At 38.7% G+C, this 21,093-nt stretch overlaps 1 protein-coding gene across 1 annotated transcript in view; it reads left to right on the top strand.

The window, feature by feature from the left end:
- HFM1 (helicase for meiosis 1) overlaps nucleotides 1-21,093 on the top strand; it is a 73,280-nt gene that overhangs the window by 16,468 nt on the left and 35,719 nt on the right. The window contains exons 3-7 of the mRNA XM_068141243.1: nucleotides 631-780; nucleotides 2,885-2,915; nucleotides 3,594-3,816; nucleotides 9,395-9,480; nucleotides 20,772-20,823. The gene's annotated coding sequence lies outside the window, so the exon portion shown is untranslated. The remainder of the gene's footprint in view (nucleotides 1-630; nucleotides 781-2,884; nucleotides 2,916-3,593; nucleotides 3,817-9,394; nucleotides 9,481-20,771; nucleotides 20,824-21,093) is intronic.

Genomic DNA, 21,093 nt, shown 5'->3' with positions numbered 1-21,093 from the left:
TTTTCTTTGTTGTTCTCTGTATTTTATCAACATACAATGTTTTTCTTGTGGTTAAATAAGAGATTCTGTTCACTTAATAGATACATAGATAATGCTGTGCTTTTGCTTCACTTTCTGACATAAGGCTGAATCTGGTAACATCATTTACTGAATAATGGTGTTGTCACTGGGAATACTCACACATGTAAAACAAGCAGGACTTGTCCCTTTGGTCATATTTTTGTAATAAAAGATAAAATGAGATTTTTAGGAAGATGCAACTTATGACCATAATATTTATGAGGCTGTCAGGAATGCACTGTAAAAACTCATATTATTTAATTCTTCACTCTGACACTAAAGCATCATTTCATTTATATGCAAATAGGAATATACTCTACTGCTGTTTCTTCACTGAAGAAGCTGTTTGAATTATTCACATTTTATTAATAAAGCATCATAAATAAGTAGGTTTTTTCTACTCAATTGGTAGTGGTCAGGGAAGAGAAACTATTTATCAGACTTTGTTATTATGAGCTTCATAACAAAATATTAAGATTTATGGAGTACATAATTAGATGTTATGTGATTGTAATGGAAACACTGGTTTATCCAGATGACATATTCTTTTTATGCATTTCTCCTTGGCAGAGGCACTTTCTGGAAAATGGACTAAACCCATCCTCGTCACTAAGTTCCAAGAACTGCCTGTGAAAGGAACAGAGCAATTTAATACCTTTTGTAATCATAGACACTGAAAAAAATTTGAACAATGAAAAGATGCCTAAAGAAGTCTATAAGGTATGCCGGGGGGGGACACATGGAGAAAATGCCATGCCTCCTCCAGGCAGAGGTCCTGGTCTGCAGACTGAGAATTAATTGTATATGTAACAGCACAATTCACAGCCTGAAACTGCTTGGCCTTTAGACCACCATTTAAGTGTCCAGCATTTGATGTGCCCTCCAGGTACAGATCACGGTCAGAGTACTCCTGCTGTGAGCTCAGTCCTGCCTGTTCTGTGAAAGAGGCTGGCTACGGTACACTGAACCCTGGTTCGGGATAGCCAGGTTTGCTACCTCCTGATGGGTTGAGGCAGAACAGGGATGCCCTGAGGCTCTGCTTAGTCAAGGCATCAGCTTCTTCATGTGTGCAGCAGGGGACTTTAGGGACTCGGGTATTTCTTCAGCAAAATCAGAGCAAGCCGTAGAGACTGAAGTGGCTAAAAGCAGTTTCTGTGAATTGCTTTGTCTGAGTTAGGTCTGTATAATGCAGATAAAATAGACACTTTTGGAAATACTAGTATTGAATTCTCCCTGTGGAGCTGAAGTATGAGACATATAGAGCAATGCAGTCACAAGATGTCCAGTGCTATTGCACAATAGCACCCAGCTGCCTATAGATAACTTAATACCTGCTGATAACCTGAAATACCTGCTGGGAATTACAGGTTAGCCCACAAAGTTTTATTACTGTATGATATAATCCAAAATGAGCTTTAATCTCACCCACAGTACCTCTGAAATCCACCACAGCAAAACTACTGTAAATTAGTAGTCAAGCACATCCAGTCTGCCTGGGCTTGTGCAGAGCTGAAGATGTTTTTGTGGAAGAAGTTGCTGGCTGTATTTGGACATTGCCAACTGATTTTAGTGCTTCTGTGGAAGCATGACCATGAAACATGTCTAGTGGGAGTCTCTCAACACCTCAAAGTTACCAAGAGTAAGAAACTAGCCTGTGGTTGTATGCATGACTGTTCATGAACCATTTTTTTTGCATGTGAAGTAAGGGTCTGTGATCCTCTCTATTGAGCCTCATCCAATTGAACACAACTTTTACCATATGTAACCTTTTTGTAAGGCACCTAACTGGGCACATGCTAGACAGATAGATGCAAAAAGAAAATCTCTCAAAATAGACTCCAATTCTAACCCTTAGAACATTTAATAACTCTTAATTTACAAAAAACCCCAACCAACCAAACAAACAAAATAACACCAAAACCACAAGACAGTAGTAAAAGGAGCAGAAAAAAATCTTGACATTCCTGTTTGATCCCCCCTAGCTGAAAACTGAAAATGAAATCATCTAGATATATCATCCAGAAAGTAATGTTGTAGACCATTTGCAATATTCTAATAAGCTTAGAATTAAAATTACAGATAGGTTCAGAAAATGTGCATACAATATTATATAATTACATAGTTTCACTTACTGAATTCAGTCAATAGTTAATCTGGAGGCAGTTGTCATCACCTGCAGATTACATCATTCTGTGAGCCTGAGTGGAAAGGATGAGTTACCAATCAAAAAATCATGAGCAGTTCCTTTGTCTCCATTCCTGATAGAGAACACATGCTAAATTTTACTACTGAAATGAAAGGGATTTTTACTCCTAGCTCTGCAAGGCATAAAAGCAGGGATATTAATAAGATGCTTCCCTTCCCCTGTGTTTTTGTGTTTGTTTTTGTGGGGTTTTTGGAAGTTGTTACACTCAGACTTGTGAGGGCCCTGGGGGCATTGATGGGATGATGAGCCTCACCTGGGGCTTCTCTCCACCCTGCTGAGGACCCTATTTTAACCCAAACTGAGGCTGTTAGTATGTCTTCTGCCTGGTGGTTTGCCAACTTGTGGGCTGATGTCCTGGCTGTTGGGCTGTTCCTGTGCTCAGGGACATGGGTGCTGGTGGCTATCCTTGGCTGCTCTGCCCAGCAACCTGGCTGAGGGCAGTGGGGGTGAGACCTGGTTGATGAGGTTGTGTCCACCTTGTAGATTCCTCCCAACTCCCAGCACTGAGACCTGCAAACCTTTGGTGTGCTTTGGTAAGAATATTATTGTAACAGGATTTTAGCAAGGAAGAAATCTAGCACTTATCTTGGTTCTCCATTATTTCTCTCTTCCACACAGGAGAAACTCTCCATGAACATCTTCCAGACAGGTAGTTCTTGACCTGTCTTTTTCCATCCCAACAGCTTTCTTTACAAACTCTTTTGTTTCAAGCTCTCAAGTTCTTTGGCTAAACACTGTAAATGGTAAAATTTAAATCAAGAGCCATATATCCTATTCTACACAACTAAGTTGCATGTTTAGTAAATTGGAACAATTGCTCAGTCTAGGTTGTGATACATTGGTAGCTTACTTCGGTGGCCAGTTCAGTTTTCACCTGGGGCAACGATGTTAAAATCTGAGAAAAGCAATGTCTTGCAATCTGCCTATACTGAAAGTAGTCATACCTGAAGTCAGCTGCCTCCAATGTTCAATTCCTATTATCCTCCTATAGGGGTAATAGGAATTGAACTTGGGGACAGGATAACATGCCTTGGAAAGGCATTATTTGAAGTGTGTGTTGCTGCACTGCAGAGCTTGTTATGTATTGAATTCCAAGGATGAATGCTTTTGTGAGTAGATTGCTGTGACTTGACTAATTACTTCTAAAGAAAATTGTCTTACCTCCCCCTTTTTTCTTTGCAGTCAGCTACAGGTAATGCTATGAAAACTAGCTTCATTGTTATGATATGCAAAACTACAATGACTTTTCTAATGACATGAAAAGGTGGTACCTTCTGTGAGCTGGTAAAGAGTTGAAATTCATTGTGGCTTCTTTCCCTTGCAACAGGTGTTGCTCTGTGTCAGGATACAGCGGAAGGCCCATCTCAGAGTCTAGCACAGGGAGGATAGTGATGTGATAGTCTGCGAAGGCTGTTCTGTTTCTTCTCCCACCATGAGAAATCATGCTGTGTTTCTAGTCTGCTATGACCTCTGGCAAATAAGAGGGAGCCACACTTCCCTTCTTATCAAGTTACGTGTTCAGATCTATGAGAGAAGCCCTCCCTAGACAGGTAAGGAGCAATACCAAGTAGCACATATAGCTGCATCCAAAATGGGCAGGAGAGTCATTTTAAAATGAACTGGTTTTGATTCCTCAAAGGCCATAAATCTCTAACATTCTATTAAGTATAGAAATTAATCTAGAAAACTTTATCACATTGCCTTGCCTGCTTGTGGCATGCTTTTGCAGGTTGGCATGTACTACATTAGTGTTCCTAAAAGTCCTCCTACATAACACTGTTTTTGGAGTTTACGTATTTCTTGGATACCCTCTGAGGAAATATTTTAGCCTTGTAATTTGGTGTGGGCATGCTCCAGTTAGAGGGTTTGGCTACACACAAGCTTTTCAGGGCAGAATGTTCATGACTATGTTCTGATTTTTTTTTTTTTTCTTTTTTGTTCATCACTCTGGGGTATGCAAGCCATGGCACCATATGGCACAGCTACAGAAGTGTGTGAGCTGGTTATGCAATCACTTCCTATTATAGCTACAAAACATGGAAATTATGGGTTAAATGGATCAAAAATAATGGCAATGTTCAAGAAAGCAGCAAGCCCAAAACACTTACCTGTGAAAATGGAAATACTGTTGTCCCAACAGGCAATACTAAAATACCTAATATTTGGAAGACAACTGAAAGTTAACTAACTGTAAATGGATTTCCTACTAGCCTCCCCAAAACAGGGAGTAAGGGAGGCAACCACAGCTGTTCATACTGTGTCCACTGGAGTTCTCAGCTACTTAGTGGCTAGCACATGTATTCCACAAACAGGTGTTGAAATGTTACAGTTTGGTACCAGTGGGTACTAAACTGGCATTTCTGCAAGTCTATGGCCTTCTTCAGATGTCACTTGCTGTCACAGCAGTCTTTTTGTTCTTTTATCCCTCTGTTAATCACAATTTATAGCAAAATAAAGGGATTCCCTCAGAAACTTGTATTACCATATGAAGTTTGAAAACAAATGGGAAAGCAATAGGATTAGATGGAAGGATTGAGAGGAGTGTGTGTGGATTGGGTAACAAGCAGCTTACAAGCAATTATATACAAAATGTTAGTAAAACTGTAACAAAGCACAGATTGTAGAATTATGCTAATTGAGGAGTGGAAAACTCAGGAACATTACAGCTTCAATTTGGAGCTGCTAGAGAAAGCTGATAAGTCTTTGTGTTTGTCCTAGTTGCAAGAATCTTTAAGCTGTTGTGGAAGCATACAACTTAGCAGGGTGTCTTCCTTCAGAGATGTACAAGTAAGGGAAAAGAGATAAGGCAAATGTAATGCTCTCTCCCCTTTCATGCCAGAAGAAAGGCTGTGAAGTTACTTCATCACAATTCCTATTATAGTCAGTATTCCTGTAGCCACGGGCTTTGTGTCCAAACCATAGCCTCTCACCTCTGAAAACTCAATTTCCTCTTGTCTTTATCCAAAATACACCCTTTGGACACAGTTAGAGGTTTTCTGTGTTGTAGATGGTCTGTTTACTCCAGGGCATCCTGGCATAGTACTAACCAATAAGACTTTATTTTCCACTGACTTTATCTGAGTTTGTATATACACAACAGAAACAAAGCTGTGTGTAATACAGTCTTACTTGAGAGCATTTGGTACCCATGCAGCTCTGATGAAAGTTACTTCCTAAGGAGGAATACAATGTGAAGTCAAGCCTTTAGATGAAAATGTAGTCTGAAGAAAATCTGTGAAGGAAAAGAGACATCTTGAACAGATCCTCAAAACAATGAAGAGCTGGTGGGAATAGCTAAAGATTAAAATGGTCATACTTTTATATTAAAATTTGTCTCGTGGGTTAATTTTAACATTTCTGCTGGGTGCTTATATTGAGAACCATTAAGGTTAAAATACAAGCATTTCAAATTAGGAAAGCAAATAGCTTCAATGACCATTTTTCCTAATGTGAGATTTCAGTGAAGATGAAATTATGGTGGAAAAATTTTTGTGGGTGCCATGGACAGTGGCATTGAGTGCACCTTCAGCAAGTTTGCTGATGACACCAAGCTGTGTGGTGCGGCAGACACGCTGGAGGGAAGGGAGGCCATCCAGAGGGACCTTGACAGGCTGGAAAGGTGGGCACAAGCCAACCTTATGAGGTTCAACAAGGGCAGGTGCAGGGTCCTGCATCTGGGTCGAGGCAATCCCAGGCACAAATCCAGGCTGGGCAGTGACTGGCTGGAAAGCAGCCCTGAGGAGAGAGACCTGGGGGTGCTGGTGGACAAGAAGCTCAACATGAGCTCTCAATGTGCACTTGCAGCCCGGAAAGCCAATCAGATCCTGGGCTGCATCAGGAGAATTGTGGCCAGCAGGTCAAGGGAGGTGATCCTCCCCCTCTACTCAGCTCTGGTGAGACCCCACCTGGAGTGCTGTGTCCAGTTCTGGAGTCCCTATTACAAGAGGGATATGGACATGCTGGAACGTGTCCAGAGAAGGGCCACGAGGATGATCAGAGGGCTGGAGCACCTCTCCTATGAGGACAGACTGAAGTTGGGGCTGTTCAGTCTGCAGAAGAGAAGGCTCCGAGGTGACCTAATTGTGGCCTTCCAGTATCTGAAGGGGGCCTACAGGAAGGCTGGGGAGGGACTTCTCAGGATCTCAGGTAGTGATAGGACTAGGGGGAATGGAGGTGGGGAGATTCAGGCTGGATGTGAGGAGGAAGTTCTTCACCATGAGAGTGGTGAAGCCCTGGAATGTGTTGTCCAGGGAGGTGGTTGAGGCCCCATCCCTGGAGTGGTTAAGACCAGGCTGGTTGAGGCTCTGGCCAGCCTGATCTAGTGTGGGGTGTCCCTGCCCATGGCGGGGGGTTGGAACTAGATGATCCTTGTGGTCCCTTCCAACCCTGACTGATACTATGATACTATGAAATAAATGGCTAAAGCCATGAGAACAGTAATATGCAGCCAGAGAAGATACAGGGAGAGGAAGAAAGACAGGGCCAAGGATGAAGTCAGCATCACAGACAAGAGAAACAACCATTAGGTCAGAATAGAGCAAAACTAAAGAGCTTGAGCAGCGCACGTATAATGTATGTGATGGGCAGGGCCAAATTCTGCCCCAACTTGCATCAGTACAACTTCATTGGCTGAATCTTCTTAACACAATACCAGTTTCAATATGATCTAACAACATATATGCAGGCTTTTATTTAAATCAATGCACAAGGCTAGTGTTTCCTCTCTCTTACACTGTTTGTGGGCAAATGTAACCTCACGATTTCCCCTGCTGTTACTAGTACCATCCTTTAGATACTGATGATTTTCTTTTCCTGTGTATCTTCTATCAGTAAACACTTACCTGTTCCACATCTGCTTTAGCAAAATTAAATTCTTCAAATTAAAATAATTTTAGGAAATCATGGTACTGTACCCTGTTTGAACAATATACTGGGTTTATGCACACGTTAAAACAATGGATTCTGTGCACATTCTACCCTTGAATGCTCACTTTGAAGTATTTCGGTGTTTTGGTATTTTTTTAAAATGCTACTATTCACATTTTCTGTGTTTTGGCATCAGTGGTGTGAAAAGGAGTGATGGAGAATCAGCTCCCACAGTTAATAAGCTTACAGCATTTGTATTAAAGCTGTCACTGATGTGACAACAGTTTTTTATTTTAATCTTAACAGCTGGTTTTGCATACAAGTAAAACTGTGCCCACTTATTTGTTCTTACAGTTTATGCATGCAAGGCCTAGCTACTCTAACCCTAGAAGAAACTATAGTTACCTGTTTTTAAACTCTAGCTCTTTTATTCTTGTTTGGCAGAACTCCCCTACAGATGATTTTATAAACTGCCAACCAAACCCAGTAACTCTTTCTAAGCTTACCCTTTCCACACAAAAAAATGACTGATGTGGTTTCAGTCCTTGCCCCCACTCACAGAAAGTTTGCCTCTAAATTCTACAGTTTAAAATAAAAATTAAAAACTTTAAATCTCAAAAAGCTGCCAGCTCCCTTCCCCAAAAACCTAGGCTTCAGCTACTCATGTATTTATTTATTTTTTTAATCTGGGTTTAGTAGTATAGACAAGACTGTGTTTTGCTCCATGTTACACCTCTGTTACACTGATGTAAATTAACCTCTCTGTTCACTGGGTAATGAAGACCAGCATTGGTACTGTCTGGTCTTTTCCACGTGTCTACCACACTTTCAGTTCTGAAGAGCTACCAACATAAGAACAAAGAACCACAGTTCTTAGGAAAACTGCTCCATTCCCACACACAGAAGAAGAAAGCAATACATGTGAAGAAAACTGCCATAGCCTGCACCGCAGCATCCCTAGTGGAGGTGTGCTGGGTCCCCGGCGGGCTGAGGGAAGTGGTTCAGAGCCCCCACCAGACAGCAGTGCTGGGGCCCCTAGACCAAAGCAGTCCATCAAAGAGAGAAATTTTACACTGAAAGAAAAGTAATACATATATCACTTAAGGCATCTAGCTTAAAATATTAAAAAGGAGGACAGAACTATGGAAAGGGGGCTTCTTTTAGAGAATTGCCTGTGGACTGTGTTTTCATGTTCTGAAGCTGTTCCCTCAAGCTATTTTACACAATACCCAGTTTTCTCAAGTTTCAGAAGTACTAATGATTCGATGGATGCAGAATCACAGAAAGCTCCTGAAGTCAGCTTATGCTCCCCTCCACTGCCTTGAAGTCCTATTTCCAGCTAGTGTTTCAGAACTATAGAGCATTGCAAAGGGGCAAAATTCCCTCTGCAGTGTGAACTGTTGCCTTCTTTAAAAGGAACTCATTTTAAACCAGAGAAGTTGGCTGTATATGACTGAAATATTTTATCTCTTTTTTTTTTTTTTTTTTTCTGAGAATTGGAAGATTATTAACCTGCAAACTTGGTTTAATGCACCAGTTACCGTAACAAAATGTAGCATCATCTTTTGTGTTTGGTGTCATTTTTTTTCCTCTGTTTTCTTTTTTTCCAGTATTTCTGTAGAAATTTCTTGTAGGTTTTGATAGTTAAAATAGCGGTTACTTGAAATACCAAATATCTAGTCAATATCTATGACAAGTAGCAAGCCCCTCTCCCTAATTTAATGAAGACAGCGCTTTTTATTCCCTTCCAAACAGATAATCAGCAGTTCTCCATATAGTGTCAAAATATAACATAAAAATGCAAGTTTCAACTGTATGTGATTTTGGATGCATACTGCATGCTGTTGAGCTATACAAATCATCATGGTAAAGATGACTTGTTTTTATGGCAGCAGCATATAACATTGACAAGATTTCCACTATTGAAACAAAAATAGGAAATATGTAGATAATGCAAAATCTCATTTTTCTACAAGACTGCTCTGAATGAATTAGAAACTGATGAAAAATAGCAGAAGCAAAACCATGTTCCACTTGGAGAGACTACCTTTGCCCAAGGTTTTGATGGAAGTCTCAAAACAATTGGATTTTAAAAGTGAAGCAATCTGAGATATTAAAATCTTACCAGGATGAAAACTCTGTTTCAACTCACTCTAAGTGGAAATTAATTTCATATTTCTTCATTCTGCTATTTTAATTCCTGTGTCATGATAACTGTGATCATGGTATTTCACTAGCTTTTACTTATCTGTCCTCTGTCAGCAATGAAAGGTGTCCTCTTGCTCTGTGGAACAGACCTGCTTATGTCGTCCTTCACCACATCATCTGAAATGGTCTTCAACAGAAAGGTAACAGTTTTAACAAAATAAAGTGCAATGTTATTACAGTCAATTTCTTGAGCATCACCTTAAATCTATACCAAACTGTCCAATGTAAAGACAAAGCCAACCTAACTGCCTAACACTAGTATCTCCTATCTTAAAATCTTCTCCATTGTAATGATAATGCCTATGGACATCCTAGAAATTAACAAAGGAAACAGCAGTTATAATAATTAAAATAAAGCAGTGCTTTACTGCCAGTGATGTGAGGCAGCAGTTATTGAGAAACTAGTCTGAGTCTTTGAAATTCTTTGTATTTCAGTGACATACTCTACAACTGCTTAATTAGCAGGAAAGGTTTAATAGCTAAAACACTTATTTTTTTGGGATGGGTATTCACCAATGGCGGTCTCGTTGGGGTGGTTTTGCTGCCATTGTGTTCCCCAAGATAATTGCTGTAGATTTGTCTTTGCTCTTAGAGATGGCATATGTGTGTACTTACAGGTTTCTAATGTATGTTAGTCTGCATTTAGTGCTAGAGGCATATTTCATGCTCTCAGTGTCAGATAGGAAGGATCAGGTAACACTTGGGCTATATTTTAAACCCTTTCAACATACAATGCACACTTCACGAGCTAACAACAAAGCAGAAGCTCTGTGTGAAAGACCACTGCAAATTCCCTTTAGTACTTGTGAAACAGATGACAAGAAGCAGTAGTAGTGACCCTGTCTTAAAAGCTTGTAATGCATTTGAGGAAGTAAGAATTTACTTTTGAAACACTTTTTGACCGAGGCAGATGCTATCGAAGTTGGGAAGTCAGGATCCAGATACCCCTTCCAGGAGTCTCAGCCACCAAGCTGATGTGCACTGTTTTATTGTATGGTTGGTATTGTGGTCATAGAATTCAGCCTTGTATCTCTTTGCACTCCTTTGGCATTTGAAAAGCAAGTTTCACATAGCAGAGCTGCCAGCTGCACTGTGCTGACTGGCAACATGACAAATAACATGCTCTGAAGCTGAATGAAAACTCGGTCTGTGTTTTAAAACTTTGGCATATTTCTCTTGCTCACACTCCCTTTTTGCCTTTGTTTTGTTCTGTTTTTTGTTTGTTTGGGGGGGTTTGTTGGCTGGTTGTTTGGTTTGGGTTTTGGTTTGTTTGTTGTTGGTTGGTTGTGTTGTGGGGTTTTTGGTAACCATTATTTCTAGTGACCACTGTGACTTTGAGTAAATTCTAAAGCTCTGTAGATTTATATTCTGTACTTTATGTGCCGGTGATTAAGATTCTTCCCTACATGTATGTAGTGGCTGGGAGAAATAGCTCAGCATTGTGATTTTTTTTTTTTATATATATCTATTTTATTTTTTTTTTAAAGAGATTTATCCTAACACTTTGTTTTCTCTGGTACTCCTGCTGTTGCCACTTCTCTTGCCCAAGGAAATGCTTCTGCCTCAAATCCCTTTGCTTCCAAAGTCTATGCACAAATCATGAATACAGGCCAAAGGTCACACTTTGGAGAAAACAAAAAAGGATTAAGAGAAAATGAAAAGTTACAGGTCTCAAAAAGAGGTTGACTTGGTGAAATTTAATGTTTTTTTACGTGCAGGAACTCACAGTGGAGATTCTTATGGATTCTCTGGTCTTAAAACTGTGGCTCTGTAGAGGCTTAAGCCAAGAGGAAAACAAGAGCTGAAGTAAGGTGACAGGAGATAGATAACATTCTCCTGATATTCAGGTAGTGTTTAATTAGCCAAAAATAAATCTGTCAGTGATTTCTCATGAAACAAAACAACACTTCCTTGTCACAATTATTTTTTTTTTTCTCTTCCCCCCCAGTGGGTATTTTGCAGTAAGCTTGTGAAGACCAAATTTTAAAATCATTTACCTAGATGTTGCAAATCTAGCTTGCCTTACAGGAAAATAAGGTGCTTAAATAAGTATGAAGAAGTAGTGAATGCTAACAAACACCTGAAGGCCACGCTTTCTAGCATTTAGCAATGTTGAAGGAACAGTTTAGGTTAGAATAGAATGGAATAAAGTGGTCTTACTAATTTTTTTTTTTATAAGCTAGTCTGATTTGCAAGAGTGTTCTGCTGAGGTACATGCTTTAAATCGGTTTCTTTCATTCTAAAATACAACAAAAATGTTCTTTGGAAGCTACATAAAATCCGCTCTTGCAATCCAGCATTATTAGAATGTGCACATATTCCATTTTCTACTTTTAAATATCGATTTGACCTTTTGACTCTCCTGGCAATTGTGATACAAACTTCACTGAGGTCACTAGAAATACTTTGCTTGCTTACAGTGGGTATTCGGTTGGGTTCTTTTGCATGAACTAAGTATTTGGATAAGAGTACACATGACTTCATTCTCTTTGTAGCCTAGGGGAATTCAGCAATGTGGTTAGCAGTGTGTGTGACAACTCTTAGGTGATTTTCCTGAGCGACACAATCATGTTGGCACATAGGTGCCCTTTCTACATAAGGTTTAATTATTCTATACCATTTTAAATGGCTCTACCATGGAAGATCTGAGAAAGGCCTGGTGCATAAACCCCCAATGACCAAGTAAGGGGAATTTCCACTCAGAAGGTAGGACATGTGGATTGAAATCACGTCATAGAAAGAGATCTTGAGTGAATGCTGTAACTAAAATGCTTTTTGGAAAAATTAGAAGGGAGAACCCCAGCAGACTTGGTGGTGATTTACCAGATTACAAGTTTGAAATTCTTCCCCAGAATTGCATAGGAAGACAAGGCTTTCTATTTGCCACAGGACCTTACAGTAAAACATCCATACACCACATCCCAGCAGAAGACTCACAAAACTGTCCAGAGTATTATGGCTTCCTGAGTTCTGCAGCCTCAGTCCACTGACCATTCCATCTTTATATATTTAAATATATATTCATGAGAGAGGATATCTCATAAAAAAATAGCCAGTAAGTCTGTATAGTCTGAATTAATACATGAAAGGACTGATTAGTGAATAGCTGGTCTAAATATGTAAATTATAAAGTTTTCTTCATGGCTTTATATGACAAGATGCTTTAAAAACTTTATCAATGTCAATGTGTCTGCCTGCATTTCTCTGCGAAATCTTGAAGCTGCTCTTTCATCTATGTTGTAAACACATCAACAAGTATGTAGAATGTCTTGACTTTGAAATGCTGTCACCTACTTTCTGTATCCTTGTCAGTAGTCAGCTTGTTATGAAAGTGTTTCATATCTAACTGTTTCTTTTGGTAGTGTGTTGAAATACTGCATTTTTCAACTGTGTTCCTTGCTGCCTCTTCCATTTTTATCAAAACTTCTGTGTGACAGAAGTTTTTCTCTTTCTTTGCAACATGTTGATATCTCAGGTTCTCCACTGTCACCAAAGCACTTGTGCTACTTTGAGGATAAGCTGAGTCTGTGTAAACCATCTTCAGCATTTTGTGCCAAAATGCAGTGGGATTTTGATCTCAAATGCTTTTGTGATGGTGAGAAGTCCCCAGGCTTCAGTCACTGTCTTTATTTCTTAGTTTGGAAGTTTCCCAGAACATGTTTGATCTAACTCAATGCTTACTCCTGACATGCTTGGCCATGTGGAGACCAGAGTTTGCTTGGAACAAACCCATCTGGCGATGGACAATTTCTTTAATGCAAGTGTACTCCAACTTTCTAGTCTACTACTTTTTTTTATAGCTTTGTTTGTTTTTTGGGTCTATTTTCACAAGGTAGCATGTCAGGAACTGGTACCTCAAGTACCCCAAATGAAAGCTTGAACAGGTGTACAAGTTACTGTGTTGCAGGATGTAGGATACTTGCTGTTTTCAAGTTTTGAATTTTAACTGTTTCACAAGGATTTGCAATCTGAAATTGCAACATTGGTTGTGTTTACAGAAGTACAGATTTGGTTAAATTGGAAAAACAGTTCTGTTCAAGTGTTTTCAGGAGACATGCAATGGAATTGCTAGATCTGAGATCTGAAGGTCAGTGAACTCAAGAACAATGAAAAAGTACTCAACATAATAGATACTTGAATATTAGGTATTTTTATAGTTTTTGTGTGTACTACAATGACATCTTGTATCTACAACAGAACACTTCCCTTACACCTTTCAAACACCCATGTCATGTTAAGTTCCTAAATTAATACAGTCCATGTGCTGTAAAATAAATTCTGATATCTAATACAGAGTTGGGAAGGTTGCATTATGTCCCTTCTATCATCTGCAAGGACACATACTACTTCTGCACTTGTACTTCCTACTGTTTATTGCTTGCACTGCCATAATATCATAAGCTCTACTCAGGACCAGACTGCACTTTCTAAAGCTGTGTATCAGATATACGCAGTTTTGCACTTAACCTTTTTATGATGCAGTCAGTGAAGTATTACCAAGTATCAAATTATTAAACTTAATCACTAGGTTCAAGGCAATGTTCTTTATGGTCATAAAAGTTAAAATACATTAAGTACATGAGAAAATACAAACTTTTAAGAATGTATGCTTTTTATCTCAATGCAAAGAGAACAGACTTAATCTCTGAAGAAAGATCACTGCATGAACTCTTTTTCCCATCAGTATAGATCATATTCCTAATACCTAACATATCATAAGGAAATATCTTCTAGTTACAGCATGTTTCAAAACCAGGTTGACATGAACCTGAGATCAAACAAAATCTGTATACACGGACCAACTTTGAAAAAGCGAAGGATCTGTAGGGTGTTCAGATCATATAGTCTGCAGAAATTTAATTGGCATATTGTTGCTGTTTAACTTAAAGTGCACAGCATAGCTACAGCACAGCTACAGCACAGGAGATTACTAGAAATAACTGAGTAAGCAGGCTGTCATTCCAGGAAAGACAGTTTAAAATTATCAGAATTATTTCTAGAATATGTATGTGCCTTAGCCCTGACTACATCAAGCCATTAATCATATTGGTTGGACCCCATTCACCTCACATGTGGATTATGTGTTTTCTTTAAGTGTGCTTTATGTGGCTGAGTTGCTTTATTCCACCTTAACATTTCAAATTTAAGAACTAGGTTGGGAAGAAAGGAAGTGAGTAAGATCAGCTCTTCTAGAAATCTTCAGATAAATATTTCAAAGATGACAGTAGCTAAGACATTTGACTCTTTTTTTTGTTTTGTTTTGTTTATTGCTTGTTTGGTTGGTTGGTTTTCCCTGAATAAAATGGAAAGGACACAAAACCAAGAAACTAAATTGGTTTTGAGAAGCATCTGGCCTACAGAAGTGGCCACATTATCACAGAATCAAGGTCATCTTACCTCTTATCTGCTCCTTAAAACACTGTCAGCCAAAATAAATATTTCAACAGACAGAAACTCTCTTTCAAATGCTATGTGTAGACCAAAATATATTCCAAAAAATAATTTTCTATCAGACTCTCATTTTCAAAACTCAACACATTTTTTTCTGTCCCTTGAATGTGGACAAATACCTCAGCCATATTAAGATGTCTATATCGGTGGCTTTTCCAAGATGAGAAACATCCATTTTCTTGAGAACTACATTTCCTTAGTGTAGATCTTTTGTTTCCATAATGTTTGGGGTTTTGTTTGTTTGGGGTTTTTTTGCCAGTTTAGTGAGCAGCAAGGCTTTTACTTAACAATCCTAACTCAAAGTCAACTGGTCTGTGAGTATTACTGATGTGCATTTGTAGCACTGAGGATCTGGAAGATTAATATTTTGGATTCATATTAATTCACTGTTTCAGAGTGATACAGGAAGGCTTACAAACTGCCAAAACTATACACAAAATGAAATTCATAAGCAGTGCATATTACTCCAAAATAGGGAGTAATATTTTATTTTCTCTAAGGAACTAGTTTGAAAACAAACAAAACCACAAACCAAAACCAACCAAAGACCACACTGAAAAATAGGCCCACGCTGCAACAAGAAATCATTATCACTTAAGTTCCCTGTTCCTGCACAAAGCTCACCATTAACTTTTATGGGAACTGCTTATATGTTTACAAATTATAACATTATTCTATGAAAAAATCTGTAGATTTTGTAATAAAAAGTAAGATACCTACAAATGTATTCCTTTTCAGGGGCTTCTGAATAATTTTTGGTTTAGATGTAACTTTGAGGATTATTTGTCATTTATTCAAAAGCAGGCTCCACAGACACTGCATCAATGAGACGTTTTTTTATGTTTTACAAATGGGGAAACAGCAATTAATTGCTTTCTAAAGAAGCAAATACCACCATGCCATTAATCTAGTTTCCTTTCATTCTGCATATATCTCATTTTATTAACTAAGCCTATGATTTAAATATCAAGATTTTTTAAAATATCAGCTATATCCACTGTAAGACCTACACTCAATAATGTAATATTTGATTATGTGCAAAATTTCTAATATCTCTAAATAGTATGTGACATAATGTTTGTATGTGATGAGATTTCAGGCTGGAGTTGAGTGTGAAATGTGCTAACTTTGTTGTTTTGAAGATTCTAATATTATGCATAATGAAAATGGTCTCTGATGGTTAGTCTATACTTGAGAGTTCAGTGGGAAGGGTTAATCTCTTAAGAAATGTATGGGTAAGAAACTGAGAAAAAGGTTTAAAAGTACAGAAAATAATTTCTCTCTGCCTCTCTATGAAATTTTTTTTTTTTTTTTTTAAATTAAAAAATGGTGTTAAGTATGTTTTACTTTAGCCACATGAAAACCAAAGTTCACGAGCTAAATTTCCTGTAGAAGCATATGTTGGGGGCATGGCAAGAGCAGGCTGCTTCCTGCAGCCCTGGGGAGCAGTGCCTTGTATCAGGTCTGGGAGATTCCCTCCGGCTGACATGCAGAGCAGTATTGCCAGGTCCCAGCGGGAGCTGCATTTAGCTCTCTTAAGACCCAATCTTGCAAACGCTTATGCACATGAGTAATTTCAGCTGCCACGAATCAAGTTATTCACCTGTTTTAAGTTTTTTTCCAAAGGCAGTGCAACATTAGGCCCACATTTGTAAATCCATTTATCTAACAAAATAAAATGGAAGAGCCTCCTCTTTTCCTCCTTTAAACAACTTAGTTTTTGTTGTATTTTTACTTCCCAATTTGGACTGGAAAAGGTTTACAACTGGAAATGTTTTGGTTTTGTTTTTTAATTTCTTGAATCTTACAATTTCTTTAATAAATGAATGCTTGCAGCTATTTCAAGCCTATGGTAAAAATCTTAACAGTTGAGGGGTTGCCTATGATTTCAAGGCCTTGTAATACTTCATAGTGATTTCTCTTACCACCTAAGACACTTTTTAGAGACCAACAGTTTTGTTGCATTTCTGTAAGTGTTGATAAAGCCAAACAAAGGAAGCCGAGAGACGACACCAATGATTGTCAACTCTTGATACTCTTCTGTATTAAATTTGTACATAGATTATTTGTTCTATTTGTAAGTCAGAACAAAACTGAAGTCTTCCAACAGCTTTGTATTTGCGGGGTATTACTCTGTTATCATATGGATCACTGACCAATGTCTGGTGTTTGTGCTTTTTCTAGTTGCATTGCTCCAGAACATGCAGGTTTGTGACTTAGTATGTGATCTCCACTAGCTGGAAAGACTCAAAACATATGGCAGATCAGATGTGAGGCATGGGGAAAATCAAAAATTAAACTGTCTCAGAGCAGTTGAGAGACTGCTTTGCTATATATTTTATGTGATTTGTGTGTGTGTGTTAAGGGAGATGTCACCTAGGGAAGGGAATTGTGGAGAAAATAGCTTTAAAAAATGAACTCTTTGTATTATGGCTTTAAACTTTCAAGTCTGGTCAGCTAAAAGCAGATGTTGTGAACTAAGATGGAAATTTGCCTGAGGCCAGAATCAAAGAAGGCATTCTCTAATAGCAAGAAGTAAAAATGTTTTCTGGTTTCAGAATTTATTGTAAGCATAAAATGAATGCTTGTTCAATGTTTGTAAGCACAAACATTTCCCCATTTTTATTCAAATCACTGAATAAATATGGTGGGTTCAGAATTTAATTTCAGACAATGGGTTCATTAGCAATCCTGATTGTATTCGAAGATCTTTATCATCAAATCTTTTGTTATTCTCTGCAGGCCAAGATCCTGTCATGTTGGCAGTAGAAATGAAGTGCTTCTTACCCTTGGCTGTCTGCCCAGTAATTAGATGGGGAGGCAGATTAAAGCATCCAAACGTGGTGTAAATTTTGGAATATTGTAATATGACACAGTTCTGATCCAAGTTAGTTTAAGAACAATAAAGGATCTCATATGCACAAAATTGTAGAAATGAGCATAACCTTTCCTGCATACTTCTAATTGACCTGAGCTTGCACAGTGTCATTATGTAAACACACAATGTCTAAAAATTTGAAATGCCAAGTTAAAAATTTATCAATATTTTCATGAAAGAAAAAAACCAAAGTTGATTAAATAAAAATTATTTGTTAAATCAATCAATATCTGAAAAAAAAAAAACCAACCAAACTTCTGCCTCCTTTTCATCTATTTATGTATGAGCAAATACATATTTACAGTAGCTGTTTCTATAGTATTTGTTGAATGGCATGAAGCTTTGAACCAGCTTAAAATTTAGTCTTTCTGAGACAGTGCTGCGATTTATTTTAAATTTACTAATTTAAAAGCTATGCTCTAGTGGGAAGTCCAGAATTGTAAGTTGCAGTATCTCTGTGGGGGGAGAAAAGAAAATACAGCACCTGCTTCTCAGGCTTAGGAGTACTTTATGTGATAATTGCTTCAATACATTGTTTGAGGCAGCTTTGTGGCTTTAGTTCATCAGCAAGGAAAATGTAAGAAAACAGAAAATATTTTAAGGATCTAGAAAGTAAAACGTAATTTAAAGATCAGTATTTTCAAGGTATTTACTTCTTCCTCTAGGAATCACTTTGATTACAGAGTAGCAATCAGTTGCCTTTCCTAATTTATATCAAGGTAAAAGTGAGTAAGGACTTTACAACAGTGAGAGCAATTCCCAATAAATTCAAGTTTAGAGAAGCTCTAAATCTGTCACCAGTGGAGTCTCTCCACATTCCTTTTCCAGCATTTTGATGTGGATTTAGCCCCTTCCTTACCCATTGGTTTCAGGATTTGAGTGTAGCTTATTTGTTAGGTGCTACGGCTAAACTGCGCCTCAGAGCAAGGGCAGCTGTAGCGGAGCCGGGCCGGCGCCCTCCATTTCGTGCTGGCGAGAGTCCTAAAATCCCGCCGCGGCGAAGAGAGGGAGCCGTCCGATCTTTTCCCACAAGCTGTGGGAGGTGGCCCTCCTTCGGGACGGTGCTAGGCAGGAACCGTGTGGCAATAGCCACTTCCCGCTCCCTCGCTCGGCCGGCCGGCCCAGCTGCAGGGCACTGCTCGCGCGGCGTCGGCGCTGCCGCCATTTTGCGCGGTGGGGGCAGAAAGGCGCTGTTGGTGAGGTGGGCGCAAACCCTGGAAGGTCTTCCTCACTCGAGGGAGAAGGGCAGGAGAGAGAGCCTGACACTGGGTGGAAGCTTAGGGGCTCCCAGGACCGGAACTGGAGTGCTGTGTGGTTGGAGATATCCTTTGCCCCTTCAGGGTACCTGGTGCACAGCTGCCAGCGAGCAGTTGCACTCCTGAAGGTTGCAGCGTTTGCTTTGGGTCCGCTTGAGAGAACGCTGAGGACTGTGGAAAGGATTCGATACTGGGGCGGGGGAATTAAAAAAAAAAAAAAAAGCAGGGAAAGGACTTCAAAACTGATTAAATCCCCAACCAAAGCTCTTTCAAAAAGCAGGCACTTGGCTTGCAGGAGTTGGCAAAAATATCTTTGTACTTGCGAGTCGAAGGTCTCTGCTGTTTCTGGCAGTACCTCCTCGTTCTGCCATCTTGAATATGCATTTTCCTTGTGTATCAAACAGCATTGAGAGTGTAGCAAAGACCCTTCATAGTTTCCCGTCTTGGAGACATATCCCCTCTCCCCCAGCCCCCCCTCCCTTTTTTTTTGTTTGTTTGTTTTTGTTTGTTTCCTTTGCTTTAAAAGACTGAAAGACTTTAACTATTCCTTGGCAGGGGATTTTGAGGGAGATGCCCTCAGTTGATAGTGAGCAGGTGGATGAATGCAGAAATGTATAACGGTGTGTTGTGACAGGGTTTTCCACTCTCTTAGAATGACTTCTGTAAATTTTATCTACATTTTCAAGCAATTAGAGTTAATTGAGTCAGTCAAAGAATACATGATTTGGGGGGGGCTGAAGGGTCTGGGAGATTAACTATTGTGTATAACACACGCTACTCAGGGATGCGAATTATGAATCCAAATTAGTTGCATAGATTGATTTCTCACCTGAGGTATGAAAACCATTTCATACTGCCATACAGTGTTTGCAGCTCCTTGGAGCTGATGGAGTGGTGGTTATTGAGTTGGATAAGCACTTATTGCAGATAATTGCTACTTGAATGGCAGCAGCTTGATAGTACTCTCGATAGAAGCTTTCCAATGCCATTACTGATTACCTAAACCTGAGAACTGTTGCTGTAGATTGTTGGCACTAATAGCATGCAAAAGCAAGGTGTCTAAACCACTTGTGTTAGATTTATTAACATAGAGGAAAAGAAGGCAAAACCTGGCAGTGGGGGAGTGGCAGAAATTGGCAGAAGTGGTGTTGCAGACTTACTCTGAAGAGAAATGTAAGAGGGGCATTGACAGATTCCTCGTTTGAAGATCTAAAACCTATCTTCTTCACTGTGTTCACAGACAGTTTTGATTACATGTTCTATATTATGCCAGTATTGTGAAATGTTGTCTGTTTTAAATTTGAAACATTTTTCTGGAATATTTGAAGTTTCACAGGTTCTGTGGAAGAAAAAAAATCTTTTTACCATTTTTGATTCACAGATGACAGTATGCAATAATTAAGTAAATCTGAATCCTATTTGCAAAGCACTTTGAAAGTGTTTTTTTGAATGTTAATAATGAAATGCGGGAGTACAAAAGAAGTGTGGCCTTTGGCTTGTAGGTAAAAAAACATAGCTTTGCTTTATTTTATCACCAGATTTGGCCTTTATTTAAAGTTTTGTAACTTCTGTTGAGTTGGTATTTTACAGTTTGTTTCAATTAATCTAAGATTTTTGACTCCTAAAATCTTTTCTATGGTATTCTGTTAGTGAGATCTTTGCCTTTTAAACTAGGCATTAAGTGGAATTAAGAGTTGTGAAATCTCTCGACATAAGCACATAAAGAAAACATGTTTAATTTATAGAGTTGGTGCTAAGTGAAAAACAATTACATTAACTGGAGTATTTTATATACTGGTTTATATGATAAGTAATTTAGAAATAATCTGTGGTCCTGATATTTTAGAACAGAACTGTTAACAACAATACCAAGTTGGACCCATACTCCAATTATCCAGGTAAGCAATTTGCATGCAGGTTAAAAAATAATTATTTGCTTGTAAATGAAAATAACTGTTGATATTTTTGTATAACACAATTTTATTTTGTAAAAAAATGACAGATTGTGATCATGCCACATCATATGTTTCCATCAGAACAGGAACAGTCTAGCAGAAAATACATATGGTCTGCAGTTTTATTAAAAAAAAATAAAAGGCAGTGTTCTTAGAAATTAAACAACTTAATGTAAGCTTTATCTGGACCTTCACTCTTACCCATTTTCCCTC

Source organism: Melanerpes formicivorus, unplaced genomic scaffold (assembly GCF_026170545.1).
Source record: "Melanerpes formicivorus ecotype bairdi unplaced genomic scaffold, bMelFor1.0.p_v2 SCAF_7, whole genome shotgun sequence".
NCBI classification, from domain to species: Eukaryota; Metazoa; Chordata; class Aves; order Piciformes; family Picidae; genus Melanerpes; species Melanerpes formicivorus.
The sequence above is the reverse complement of the archived record's forward strand: the minus strand, read 5'-3'. Positions and strand labels throughout refer to the sequence as shown.